The sequence below is a fragment of the Pteropus alecto genome, unplaced genomic scaffold (genome assembly GCF_000325575.1).
Source record: "Pteropus alecto unplaced genomic scaffold, ASM32557v1 scaffold65, whole genome shotgun sequence".
Lineage (NCBI taxonomy): Eukaryota > Metazoa > Chordata > Mammalia > Chiroptera > Pteropodidae > Pteropus > Pteropus alecto.
This window is the reverse complement of record NW_006439191.1, coordinates 7129991-7144497: the sequence shown is the minus strand read 5'-3', so window position 1 is coordinate 7144497 and position 14507 is coordinate 7129991. Positions and strand designations below refer to the sequence as shown.

The following is a 14507-nucleotide window of genomic DNA, read 5'->3' as shown; positions in this document are numbered from 1 at the left end:
AATTTCAGCTACCTCCCCTTACTCTCCCTCTCTCCCTCCTTTCCCAACTGTCTTCTTGGAGTTTCTGGCAAAGCCTCCTCTAGAATGCTGGGCGAGGTGCCACATCAGGTGTGGTTCTCAACCACCAAGCTTTATTAGGCAAGATTCAGCCTTATTCCGTACTCGTTCCTGGCTTTTTTTCCTCTCCTTCCTTTATTCTGTTTTCTTCATGAAGTTTTCCATAAACATGGTGAAAATGAAAAATATCAAGGTGCAGAAAGTCTCTCTCACTGTCTTACTTTCCGAGTTTTTCATTTCGAGTGGCTCTTGCGTCAGCGCTACTGGATGCAGTAGAGACGTAAGGGTGAAGGAATCGCCGTGGAGGAGGTCTGAGTCCAGGAGGGGGACTGAAGGGCAAACAGATAATTAGGGCTTGATGCGACGTATAAAAGACACCGTCAAAGTGCCGTGGAAAGGCAGGAGGGCAGTTACCTGCTCACGGAAAGCGACGCAGAGAGGGAGAGAATTCCAAGAGCCAACGAGAGGATCGCCAGGGGCTTGCAGGCAGCGAGTGGTCAGGCGTACCCTGGCCGTGGTTGAAAGTCTTGAAAAGGATCTTGGACTTGCTTCTCTAGGTCGGTGCTGGCACAGACCGATCAGGTATCAGTGTGAGATGGAAGGACAGAAAGGCAGAGAGCAATCACGCCACGTTCACTGTGGAACGGCCTCTGACAGCGGTAGTTAATGCTGGGGCCGCGTCACACATGGCAACTTTATCCTCAATTTCCGTCCTAGTGAAAAAAAAAAAATCTAGTAAACAGCTATGTGCAGTACCGGACAATTTATAGACGATAAGTTAGAGATGTAGTCTCATTTGCAGTTGTGAAGACTCATCTGGCAGTAGTTTTTATGGATTTGACAGGGCAGGACTAGAGGGAGAAAAAAACAGTGAAAAGCCTATTGCAATAGTCCACACCCTATACCCCGGCTGCCAAAAAAAATTGCTGGGGATTTGATCTACACTGGGGGTAACGGAGATGGAGAGGAAAGAATATATTATCAAGATATTTGGTGAGTAGTTCCTGGTGGGCCTAGTAATTATTTGATGTGAAAATTGAGAAGAAATAAAATAATCGGTAAGATCATTATATAGAGATAGATGGCATACAATGCCATTCTTCCAAGAATGTGAATTCTAAATAAATCTCACATCTTTATGGATTCAACTTAGGTAAGTATCCCAATATTTGTAATATGCCAGTTTTGGCAGCTCCTCTAAGAAATATAGTTTAAAAATGTCTACCTTGAGTATCAATACATCGAATAAGCCTAGTTTTATTTAAAAAATCAACAGCACCCAACAAAACAAAAATCTTAGCTTTAAAAGTGGAAAGCAAAGATCGTTATGAATATGCTTACGTTGGAACAGTGATTTCTGTTTGGGGTATGTCAGGTATGGCCTTTACCCCACAGTCAACACCTGCAACTCTTCAGACTTGACTGTGTCCAAAGTTTGTCCCACATAGACAACCAAGACACAGAATGGCTTTAGGACGTTTCATATATTGAGATCCTGACCCTCAAAATGTGACTTTGTTTGGAGATGAGACCTTTAAGGAAGTGATTAAGTTAAATGAGGTCGTGAGGTTGGGCCTTAATCCAATATGACTGATGGATGTCCTTATAGCAAGAAATTTGATCACAGGTAGTTAGACCACAAGTGGTTGATGACACAGGGAGAAGATGACCATCTACAAGCCAAAGAGAGAGGTCTCAGAAGAAACTGACTCTGACAATAACTGTTCTTGGACATCTAGGATCCAGGACTGTGAAAAAAATAAATCTCTGTTGCTTAAGCTACTCAGGCTATAGTATTCGAGTATGGCAAACTACTAGAGCACACAACTCATAGATGGTCTGGACTGGATTGAGACTCTAGCTAGTCTGACTCCAAAACCTGTGCTTTGCCTGAACCCCTCTCCACCACCTACCCCAGGAAGAAAGGGACTGTGGCTGCATCATTCCCGCTCTCAAATGAAGATGTCTGTAATGCCGAGAACTTTTCCTCCAGTAGATGAGCTACTTCTCTGGACTGATTGTGATCTCTGAATTTATTATGACAGTGGTTAGAGCAGAGAGAAAGGTTTAGAATCACTGGGCTATATTAGGGGAAGAAAGATGGAATTTCATGACGTACTAAAGCTTTTGAACTCTGGCTTCCATAGATGACTGAGAACTTACTCAAAGGCTAAGAATGGTATTCTTGGATTGCAAAACTGATAAGAGAGAGAGAGAGAACACTATCTGATACAGACAAAGCTTTGCAATGAACTAAAGGAAGAAAGGAACTAGCTAAGTTAGATATTAACTTAAACCACATCAATTTGGCTAAGCTTGAGGTTCTTCTAAAGAGTGAATGTCATATTTCTGATATAGACTCAGGATTTTTGCATTCTTTCATAATGATATGATAGTTTGCCTGTGTCAGTTGTTAATTCAGCACCAATGACAGTTGTATCACAAATCAATTTAGTTGCTCTGTTCAGAGCTTCTAAGTCTTTCCTTTGCAATATGTGAACTTCCTATAACCTAGAATTTATGAAATGGAACCATATGTGACCTCCACGCTTTCTCCATATTCAGAACCCAATCCAACTAAAATAATTCTTTTGTAAGAGCTGGCTAAGAATTATCAGGTAAATCATGTTACATGGATGTTTATTAAAAAAGTTTTGACTTGTTCTGGATGACCATCTATTTCCTCATTCACTAAAGAATGCAGAATGTCAATGAAAATTATAATTTTATCATATCTCATTAGTTTTCTTAATATGTTTGATCTCTGACAGTGTTCTTGCTTTGTGAAGAATTCACATATTTTATCATAATTTCCCAATAATAAATGTAATATTTTAATTCTTGTTTTTAAAAAAAGGAGATTTGAGGTCATCGATAAAATTATTTCTGCATCTTTTTCATCTTCGCTGCCTGGTTCCGGCTCTTATCACCTATCCCATGATTACTGCAATAGTCCTGCAGGCTATTCTCCTGCTGTGGTTGCTTTTCTACATCCAAGTCATCCTATTCTGCTACAAGATTAATAATCTTAAACCGATCTCTGACTGTGTCAGCTTCCTGCACAGAAACCACCTATGGTTTCCTATTAACTGGCAACAGGATAAAGTCCAAATTCCTGAGTTATCCATAATCTGGCCTCACTCAGACTTTCAAACTTCTAGCCTTATCTTCCAACATTCCCCCATCATAAGCTAGCCAAACTGGTTTCGCGAACTCATGCAGGACTTACTGTCTATACTCTTTCTTCTTATCATTAATCAAATATAGTTTTCAGGCAAGAATCGTCATCCAAGTTCTTCAGCTAGATGCCCCAACACCTTAAACGGTCTTCATTAAATGTTATTGCTCATAAAATCATCAATGTCAACGTTTCTTTCTTCTTTGTATCCTTCACAAAAGGGTAATGGAAATGATTTTTTTTTTTTATTTTTTGACTTATTAGAAGCATTCATTAAAAAGATGGTAGGAAGCAAACACATAAAAGAGCTTCTTCAATCATGGGCGTTTCAAAGCTATGCCTGCTCGTAAGCATGAAAAGTGTAGGGAGGAAAGCCACACTCACTGAGAGTCTACTGTGAGCAGAGCGGTTTAATTATGTTGTCTCATTCAGTCCTCAAATAACCCTCAGAGAGGGACGAGCTCAAAGAAGCCATTGCTTGATGGCGGTAGACCCGCTAGCAGAGCTCACACGTGAAGGAAGGATATATTAACTACAGTTCTGGGCAACTCACGTTCAATCCGCTCTGTCCCGCTGCCTTGTGTGAAAGTGCAGCTAAATCTTCATGAATTTCAGGGTTCTCTGGCAAAAGGGCACCAACCAGCGTGTGGATTCGGCACCATAGTCCAATTATCATTCACTTCTGTTGGACTCTCTGTGCCGGGTGTGGTACTAGGCATTCTACATCCCTGATCGCACTCAATCTTGTCAACAAACCCATGAACTTGGGGTGCTCTTATGCACATAAGGACACCGTAACTTCGAGCCGTTTGCTAACTTTCTCAAGGACACCTGAGCACGTGGTTGGGTCAGGCCTGAAAAGCACCAAAGCCTGGGCTTCTGTGTCTTCCGCTCTTAGAGGCCATCTGTCACATTAGGCCATGGTCCTATCTTCGAATATTTCCCCAAACATTACCTAAAAAAAAACAAAAACAAAAACATCCTCCTCATTCCAAGAACATGTTTGCATTCTGATGACTCCCTGCTGTACATTTCCCACCAATGAGAGAGAAGTCGAGGGCCCAGGGCCCCCCACCACGCAGAAAACGGAGAAGAACATGTCCGGGAGCGTTGACGGCATTCTCCCTTTGGCTTTTTTGTTGTCGTCGTTACGTTTGAGTTTGGTTTTGGCTTTGTGGTTTTTGTTGGCGAGTTGATGCCTCGGTTTCAGTAAAAGGGGATGTGGGACAAGTGACAGATAAGTAGTTAAAAGAGTTACAGAGGGATGGCGTAATGATAGTGACCTCACCCCCCAAGAAGAATTAAGAGAGGCAGACTCAAAGATGAAAAGAATGTACTTAACGTGTGTTATTTCATGATGGAGCCAAAAAAGCATGGTCTCTGCCCCGTCACGGGAGAGGCCGACCACTGAGCAGCCAGCAGCTGGCACCCCGGTCCTCGACAGTGTAGCTGCTGCATATAAAGTTAATTTATTTACCTGTTTGTTTGTGCCATACACGCTCTGCCTTCGTGTTCACAGAAAGAGAAAATTCCCGATGAGAAAAAAAATAATTTTGAGAGTCAGGAAGACATTGGACCTGACGCTGATCTCAATAGCAGGCGCTGGCAGGGGGCGGAATTATTTTTCAAACACTTTTGCTTCTCCTGGTAAAGTAGTTAGTGTTGTATTTTCATGCTCGAAGGAAAAAGTGATGAAAAGTTTTTAAACCCAAAGAAACAAAAACTCTTGGTTCGTGTCCAAATTTTCTGCAAAACAGGATCCCACATGGCCAGCCCCGGTCTTGATAGGTCTGAAACGAATTGGAGGATGCAACTTTTTAGGTTTGGCTTTTGCGTTTCACCTCATTTCCGTTCGATTTCGTAGCCTCTGTGTGCATGTCCGCCTCGCTCGGGGCGTATAATGGGGGAAGGGAAAGTTCATTTCGTAACATTTTTAGTGTCTGTGGTTCCAAACTCGCAGATGTCCAGCCTGGCTGTCGCTGCAGTCTGCCTCACAGGGGCGTGAGAGGTGGGGGCGGTGGCACGGGGCACGCCCACAGTCAGTGCCATGGTGCACCACAGCACAGCGCAGCAGGCCACAGCACGCCAAGCTTCTAGCAATTTCCCCAGCGGGCTACAGAAATGGAAGAGGGTTGGTTACCTGCTCTCTGCCGCTCAGGCCTTTACAAGGCCAGGGATTCCCATCCCAGACTTAGCCGCGGTCTGTCCTAGCCGGGGAGAATCCTAGAGAAGGATGAAGGGAGAATTTGCTCAGCAAGCTTGTGGCTTGTGCCCTCCCAAGTTCAAAGAGAAAACTGTCTCGTTAAACTGTCTTCTGGCTCTGCCTGGGGGAGAATTTCAAGCTTCCACAGTTAAGATTTCTGGAGTTAGAACTTTCATGCGTTTCTCTTTTTATTGGGGAGGCGTTGCGATTGGTTTTACAAGCAAAATAAACAGCTTAGGAACAAATGAAAGCCTTTCCTTTATTTCTCTTTCAACTGTAAATTCAAGAGCTCAAAATGAATTTGGCAGAGAACTCCGATTGCTCAGGAGTGCTGTGGCCGAAAGGCAAAATTTCCAAAAATTCTTGAAAATCCGAGTAATACCGGGAATAAATCCCAAATTCGACTTGTTGAGCCTCGAGTCGCTTTTAGAACTTCTTTTCCCCTCCCTTTAGAAAAAAAAACAGAGAAATCAGTCACCGGTCTCCTGTCAGTCCTGTGTCGCTGCGTCTCTGCCATGGCGCATGGAGATGCACCCCGCCCCTGGGCCAGCTGTCCTTAACGCAGCCAGAGGGAACAGGTGCAAACACGTGGGTCCCAGTGACCTGAGGAAGTAAATCCCCCAGGGGTGAGCTAGGCCTCCTCAAGGGCCCTCCAAGTTCACGGGTACCTAAATGGAGTCTTTATACAGCTTACACTTGTTTGATTCTTTACCCCGTTTTTTTAAAAGTCAACCTCGAATCGTTGGACTGTCGGGCTTTTTAAATCTTGATGAACTTATTTTTTGACCTTTTAAATCATCTTGATTTATGTAAAATCAATCACAAAGTTATCTGCTGCATCCTTTATGCCACTGTTATTATACTCGTTGAATGACACCACATGAAAGAGCCTGCCTTGTAGATACTTCGCTTTTGATTTTCTAAAAGGAGGCCCGTGTTGCTTGAAATGGAAAGAAACGGAGACCTAGAGGCTGATCAGCTTCATCTTAGGTTAATCATGGAGCAGATTTTTGAAGCCAGACTTATCAATTTTTATAATCCACGTGCTGCCTCTCGTGTTTACTTCTAGGGCACTAATTTCTGCATAGTATTTCCCAGTCATTACTTAGCTCCTTCAGAATAGGAAACAGGTTTAATTATTCTCTATGCAGCATTCAGCTAAAATATCTAGCACCTAGGAGATATTAGATAAATTTATTGAAACGAATTTATGACCTTGATGTTATAAGCTATCCGAACAATTCTGCTTTAGCTAAACACGACACAATAGAATTAGCTCTGATGGCGTGCACGTGATTTGACTGCTGTCAGATCAAAATTCATGTAATAATCAGCAAGGCGTCGTAATCACCACCATCACCTTTTGTTAAGTCGTTGTTATGAATCTGTTGCGCGAAGCACTTTATAATCATTTTCGCAAATTAGCTTCGGAATAATTATGCGGGATTCTGGGGAATTACTATTCCCTTCATTGTAGTTGAGGAAAGTAAGGCTTAGAGATGAAAAATAACTTGCCTAAAATCACAGTCTAAAAACACCTAGCCATGCGTATGGTCCCAGAGGGGTTGGGAGTCAGAAGAAGGGCCTCCCTAAACACTCAGTAAATGTGTAGTAAGCAGGAGAGTGCAATTTGTGGTTTCTTCACTATCGGCACTGAAGTCCCCTCTGAATGGAGACCCCGTGTTGTACACTGGTCTCCTAGATCCTCCTGAAAGTCCAAGAAATCTGCATGAGGGGCACACCAGATTTTTGTTTTCAGTACGACAGGAATACTCACAAATCTAACCTTTGGGGGCAAAACAATATCAATATTATTGTTTGAAAAAAATATACATATAGTTTGTCAAATCAAAGGACTTAATGACTTACTCTCTCAATGCAACACCTTTTGATACTTTTGGTGACCACATAGTCATACTGCCAAATATTTGGAAAAAACAAAACAAAACAAAACAAGACAAGACAATGTCACATCACTTACCTATGAAGGCAGTACAATCGGCTCTAGTACAATGAATGTTTCTGATACATCACTTAGTGATAGACTGTTGGTAATAAAGGAATCATTTCAGGATACTGCAGTATATCCTTGCTGTTCATGTATAATTTTTTTCCAAGTATGTTGACATTTCATGCCGTATAGTCACAGAAACAGAATGCAAAGCATACTAAGCCAGCCGAACACAACAAAGCATGCAGGAACACAGCGTGACCCCCAGGACCCTGTCACTCCATATGTTTGGCCATGTTCTGGGAAGTTTTATTGGGTGTTTCTCCCTGGCTTTTATGCATTTTACCCTTGTCTCTATAACTCAGCATCCTTCTTCCCTATAATCTTTTTCTTAGTATTCCCTCCATCAGGCTCCTTTGACCTTATTTCTAAAATCAAGTATTTCTTACGGTAGTTATTTAATTTAAATTTGAGATCTTTTTAAACCGTGTTTATATTTTTATTAGTGGCACTGTTGTTTTTGTCAGTTATCCTTTACAAAAGTACACAGGGTTCGACTGCCCACCCCTGTATCCTCGAAAAGGGATCAATTTTGTAAAACAAGAGGTGGTTCTCTGGATGTGTATATATCACATTGTGGGAGAAATATTTGCACATCCGACAACGTCAAGAACACGGAGGACAGCAGATGCATGAAGAATGCGAAATAAAGGTCTTGAGCAAATGAGTAGTTCTCGCGTACTCTACACAGAGAATCGTATATGCGTTTGCTTTCAACTCCATTCCGGCAGAGTCATAAACGAGCATATGCAGATTACCTGGTCTCTGTTGCTCACCTGAATACTAGAGCTAATAACTCCCACTTAATTCGGTGCTTTTCTAATGATCCGTTGATGCATAAGTAGGTGAAATGGCCAATAGAGCTATTTTGAAAGTGAGAGTGGCCCTGTTTATCTCTTCAGTACGTGCCCAGTGGTAGATACTGCAAGGCAGAATGTTCGCAGTATGATGGCAACGGAGAATCGCGGTGAAAGGCAGACACTAAAATTTAAAAAGTGTAAAAATCTAGGACTATCACAGCATTAGAAATAGTCCTACTTCTGGTGACATCGTGTTACTCTCACATATTATTGCAACGGCTCTGAATCAAAGAGTGTTTAATTACGTTCAATTATTTTCTTTCTGACGGTGGCAAAATATGTAATTCACCTAAAAAAAGGTTTTCGACAAAATAGTTATTATTTTTAAGTTTTGGTGTATGAAATTGATGGCTAACCAGCTGAAACACCTCATTCTCAAATTACGTTTTAAAAAGCTATACAACTCTTTATAACCTCCTCTTTTTCAAAAGCGATGCTATAACTCAGAATTTCACAACCAATATTAAAGAATGACTCCAGAGTTAAAATGAAGCCATATAGAATAGGAAGTAGATGACAATTATTACTGGTTTCCTTCCCCAAAAAGATACAGGGGAAAGGAAATGGATTTAAGTGACATAAACATAGACAACTTTTGGATTGGCAATTTTTTAGAACAAGCTATGAAGGTAGTAGTGTTTTTTCTTTTCCTAAGGAAATGATTAAGAGTAGAGAATTACTATATTTGTATTAATTTGAATGTTTCTGTTTCTTACTGCACTAGTTTCTACTGTTGAAAACTTAACGAGTGCCCATTTTTATTTTAGAATGAAAAATAAATAAAGACGACTCTGCATGTCAACTTATAAGGATCAGACACCCACTTCCTCAATGGACAAAGAGGTAATAATATGTAGTAGTAATTAAGACCTTGGGTGGAAATTAGCCTTAACCGACGTTGTTTAGATCTAAATTTTTCTGCTTCAACTTTGGCTGATTTCTGAAAACATCGTCTGGCTCTGTTTCTCTCTTCTCTTTTGTAAAATAGAGTTAAGCTGTCTCTTGGAGGCATTTTAAGGTTTGCATTGAATGTATAGGTGTATGCAATTGACAAAGTGCTTTGCATAAAGTGGTATCTCAGTAAATGATTATTACATAAATTATAAATGATGACACACTCACACTCAAAACCTCACACTCATTATGAGGGATTAACAATGAATAAGTCTACGTTTATTTTGTTTTGTTTTGTTTCTTTGTGTTATATAATTATACAACATCTCTAAGGGAAAATGAACACAGGGCTAACTAAAATATACTCCCAGAGTAGAATATAACTTGCACGTGAATGCTAATAATGATGAATGACACTGTCTGCATTACTGTATTTTTAAATAGGTAATTATATAGCATGAAAAAGTACTTCGAGATTCATATCATCTTGATATAAGAATAAATGCAATATTAAACCTTATACAAGATTGTGAATAAGAAAGCTTTAAAAGTCATTTAAAATGCTATATTGTAGATTATATTTCTAATTTGCTGTGATATTTTAATTATCACCGTATATTTTAATTATCACCATATCTGACTAGATATGCTTCATAATAGGAATTTTGCTTCATGCCATGTGCATGAGACCTCACATATTTGACATTGTAACTGGCCCATCCATCGTAAATGTCTAGAAAAGGAAACGAGTAGTCATCTTTCCCTTTGGATTTCTTGTTTTGATACAGATTATTCCTGGGACACTGTTTCTCATGCCTTTGAACTCTAACCATGGCATTTAACTTAGTTTTCAAGGGCAACTCAGCCTTCATTTTTTGACATCTCTCAAAGCATAATACCTGTTTAATGGTTAACTTCATATCTACACATGTAGAAAAAAAATGCATTTGGTTCTTTAAAGTCTCTGCTGCTCTTGGAAAAAGAATCTTGTGAACTAAAGTCTTGCTATATCTTGAAGCACGGTTTTAGGGTTTTCTTAAATAAGAAATCGAGTGAATATTATCTGGAATTACAATTATGTAATTTCTACTGCCATCCCCACCATGGAATACCTTTTATAATTACAAGGCATGTGGTCATGCTTGGGTGACATGGAATACGAAATTAAATTGTCCCCTGGCGGGGGCATCATAGAGTTTGCTTGGTTGCTGTCAGGCAGGGAAAATGTTTTGACTGCGTGCACGAGGAAAGAGGACAGACTCAATAAATAATTTGTTTTTCATCGCTCATCTCAATGCCAGCTCGAAATCTCAAGTAATAAGTCAATTGCCATTTCACGAAGGTACATCAAATGACATTTTATCCTTTTTCAGATCTAAGGAAACGGATTTAAGGATGAGGAATGGCTGACTGTAGCAAACAGATTAAAAATAGCATATTACCTAAACGCCGAGTAACTCAAATTTAAAAAGCACACAGGCCTTCACATGTAAAAGCGACGTGTTTCTGGCTTTCGGGAAGCAAGGTTGTGACCTGGCTTCTAGCCTGTCTCCATTCTTGACCTCCTTTCTTTTAGTTCAAAGAGATTAAGTCCAGTTTCCCGGGCCAGCGAGGGATGAGAACACCATGGACACTTTGGCTCTGAGATAGAGAAGGAAGAGATGGAGAAAAGGGACTATGAGCTCATAGGTCTTTTCCATCCCCGGAGCCTGGGTTTCTGCCATTCCATCCCACACAAGCAGAACCTCAGCCACCCCGGCTCTCTCGCCGGTCCCCAAACACACCACGCATTTAACGAAGCGCGCCTTCGCACATACCGTCCTCTCTGCCTCTGATACCACCCCCCGTTTCTGCGTCGCACGCTCCTGCTCCTCTGTCGGGAAGTTTCGTCCGCTCTGAACCTTCCCCAGCACACGAGCAGAGCTAATCGATCGTCCCTATCGGTTCTCATACTGCTTTGCTTATTCCCACGCTTATTCCAGTCCATCGAACTCTGTCCTTTTTGACATCTCTGTCTCTTCCTTTCAGCTTTTCCTGAGAGACAGGAGCTGAGCCCTGCTCATCCTTTTTGCCCAGTCCCTTACGGATAGCCAGGGAACCATAAAGACTTGGACATTCGTACTCCAGATGGACAGATAAATGATGGTATAGATGTGGACACAGATGGAGATGAAGAGAGAGATAGAGGCCAAGATACAGGTGGAACCTGGGATGGAGAGCTAGGGCTAGAGGTGGCCCTTCAGGTACCTAAGGGAGAAAGCTCAGAAATAAGATGGCATTGGACTTTTTATTTACTCTGAGATTGGAAATCGGGGCAAGTGGGTAAAAAGAGTGGTAACTGAATTTGCAGTTTGGCTGCACGAACACCGTATACGTTGGGAAGAACTGGGGCGTAGCAAACAACACTGTTCCCGTGGATTTAAAGTTAATCTATTTGATTAAATGTGGTTGCCCTTAAAACTGAGTTGTGAGTCCTGAGTAGACAATATAGAGTGTGTTGGCATCAAGCGTAAACAAAAGTCAACTGTCTTAAACCGAGGAAGACCTTTTTGTTTTCAAATGAGGTGGCAGAGGCCTCTCTTATGTTAAATTAGTGAGAAATAGAACTCTCATTAAAATAATGTCAGATATACATTTCAGGAAGAGGGCGGGCTTCGGAAACAATTGAAAAATAAAGGAAAATAACATAAAACCCTTCTCCCTTTCCACATAAATTCACCTGCTCCAGTAAATAAAAAGCTAAGGGTCCCTTCTAGTAGGAAGGTCAAAGACATGATGTAAAAGAAGATCAAACCCATTCGGTACCTATTGAGGTTGAGAATGCCTTTAAGGAGGAAAAATTAAGTTGTGTTCAACACTCAACACCAACACACCAGAGAATGTAACCCAGCTGAGCTAATATGCAGGACTGGAGTGAAAATGAGCTAATGCTGTTAGGGGATTGTGTGCAAACTATGGCAAGAGATCAATAACCATTGAAAAGAGGAGGAGGAAAAAACGCTGCTCAGCTGCTAACACTAAAGAAGCAGCAAATTTGCAAAAAACATTAAGTGTTTCAGTAACTCGTAAGATAGGACAGGAATCCTGGCTTGATGGATTGTACAGCTACATCTATTGGGGTCTGTCTTTTTTCCTTTCTTTTTTTCTTTTTTTTTTTTTTCCTCAGGGGTTGGTGATTGGAATAAGAGGGAGTAGAGGATGGAAGATTTGCTTGTCTTTTCCTCATTTTCCCTGTAGCTGCCTTACAAATGCTATCTCCACCGTGATGAAGAGGCATGCGTCATGTTATTTAGGCTGGCAGTTGAACTGACAACACGTTTTATATATTACCCAAAACACTGAAGAAGAGAATTTGCAATAACCTAATAGTCATTTGTAAAAGCATGAAGTTGGCCTCATCAACTAAGAAACTGAATTTGTGAGCTGTAAAATGTCAGAGCTGACCTCTGGGAGGTTTCGAGGCGGGATGATGTGGCGAAGGGCAGGCTACAGGTCACGTTTTATACAAGAAGTTTAATTGTTCTGGCTGGGAAGTCAAAGTGACTCACTGAGCCGAAGTGGTCTCTATCTCCCAACCCAGATTTCAAACGGGGGAGGACGGCAGAGCAATCATATCTTTAAAAGAATTGGGACTAGTTCATTTCAGTCTTTTAACTACTTCCATCCAGATTCATTTGTTTTGGACACAAAAATTGATAGCGGGCCAACGATAGCAAAAAACAGTGTCTTTGTCACCCCTTTTGAACCCACACAAACCTTTTCACTGTATTTAAACCGGACTTTTTTTTTTTTCTTGCCAAAGAAAATCGCATGCTTTTCTGCCTTTTCTGAGATTTTATTGAAAAACATTAAATGGTTTATAGCTATAGAGAATTGTAAAGTCATCATGACACCGAGTTCACGGGATGGTATTTTCCAGTTGCGTTTCAATTATTCTCAGAAACTTTCATCTCACTCAGGTATGAGCATTTTTGATTTGACATCAAAAGATCATTCGTGGTAATTTCTTAGCCATAAGATTTAGATGCTGGGTTCTTACATCACTTGAAAGGGCTACGGCCCGCTGGGGATTCCTAACCACAGCCTTTTGCTAGTCATCTGCCATTCCCTTCAACCATTCTTTCTGGCCACTGAAACTGCTCAATCTGAAGCTTAAATTTAAGGTATCTCCCTATTGTTCAATAAAACTTGGTCCTCTGAAGAAGAATGTATTGCTAGAAGATTGTGGTCAGTAGCTTCCAGTAACCATTATCTCTTCAGTCCTCACCCCCGACAAAGTAATTAGAGTATTCAAAGCTAAACTGAAACAACTATTCTCAGGAAGAGAAATAATCATCTCCAAGTTCATCTATATCAAAAAGAAAAAAAAGAAGAAAAAAGAAAAACAAACAAAAATAACTGATCCAGACAATTGTGGCACACTCTGAAGGAAAAACAGAAGTCTTCTAGGGAGGTAAGCGTTGTACCCAGAATGGAGAGTCTAAAGATTCTATGGTAGGAGAAAGTTTGTGAGCCATATGAGAGCAATGTTATAAAATATAAGATCAGAAAAGTGTGCAGGGGTGAAATTATCAAATTGCCAGGCTGACGAGCTTGAATTTGATTCTACCCATCATGATAAAGTTAAAGTAATCAAAACATGGCAGATGTTTTTAGAATAATCTTGAAGGTTGGGAGGCCATTTTGATTGCCCGGATCTAAGGCAGAGCAATAGGAGCGGAAAGGAAAAAGTCAATTTTGCTAGATATCACGAAGACAGAATTAATAGATTAGGTAATGGATTAAAATGGGGAGTAATGAGGGTGCTGGAATAATCAAATATCTGTTACTGTTTTGCAATGAGAAGATAAAATAATGGGTTCTTTTCTCATCAAGATACAGTCGAGGTTCCCATGGCTCACTCGCATGGAACTCTGCTGGAGGAGGTCGATGTATCAAATCATAAATTCTGGATAGATCAAGGCTAGTGAACTAGACTCTGGAGTCAACGTCATAAAGGCAATCGTGGAAGTCTGGGAAAAGTGTGAGCTGAGAACCCGGAACAGGTAGAAGGAGATGAAGATCGACAATTCTAACCCAGCAGAGCAAATTGAAAAGACGTAATGTGACTTCTGATTGCTCCCGAAACATCACCATAATGACAGTAAAGGGATAAAAAAGAAACCTCAAAAACCCACAAAGACAAAAAATAATAATCATAATAGTCAAGAATTGAAGAACAAATGAGATAAACTTATGACATTTTGAAAGCTGAAAAGCAGAGGAACAAGTCATATCTTACTTAACATTGTAAAAAAATAGCTA

At 40.6% G+C, this 14507-nt stretch overlaps 2 long non-coding RNA genes across 7 annotated transcripts in view; one reads left to right on the top strand and one right to left on the bottom strand.

The window, feature by feature from the left end:
- On the bottom strand, nt 1-4215 carry LOC112483255. The gene is made up of 2 exons (XR_003047563.1): nt 1971-4215; nt 1-770 (listed from the first exon to the last, which is right to left on the bottom strand). It is a non-coding gene; the product is annotated as an uncharacterized LOC112483255 (long non-coding RNA).
- LOC107195959 overlaps nt 1-14507 on the top strand; it is a 304896-nt gene that overhangs the window by 185719 nt on the left and 104670 nt on the right. For all 6 annotated transcript variants that reach the window (XR_003047553.1, XR_003047558.1, XR_003047554.1 and 3 more), the window contains one exon: nt 9077-9152. This is a non-coding gene — a long non-coding RNA (uncharacterized LOC107195959). The remainder of the gene's footprint in view (nt 1-9076; nt 9153-14507) is intronic.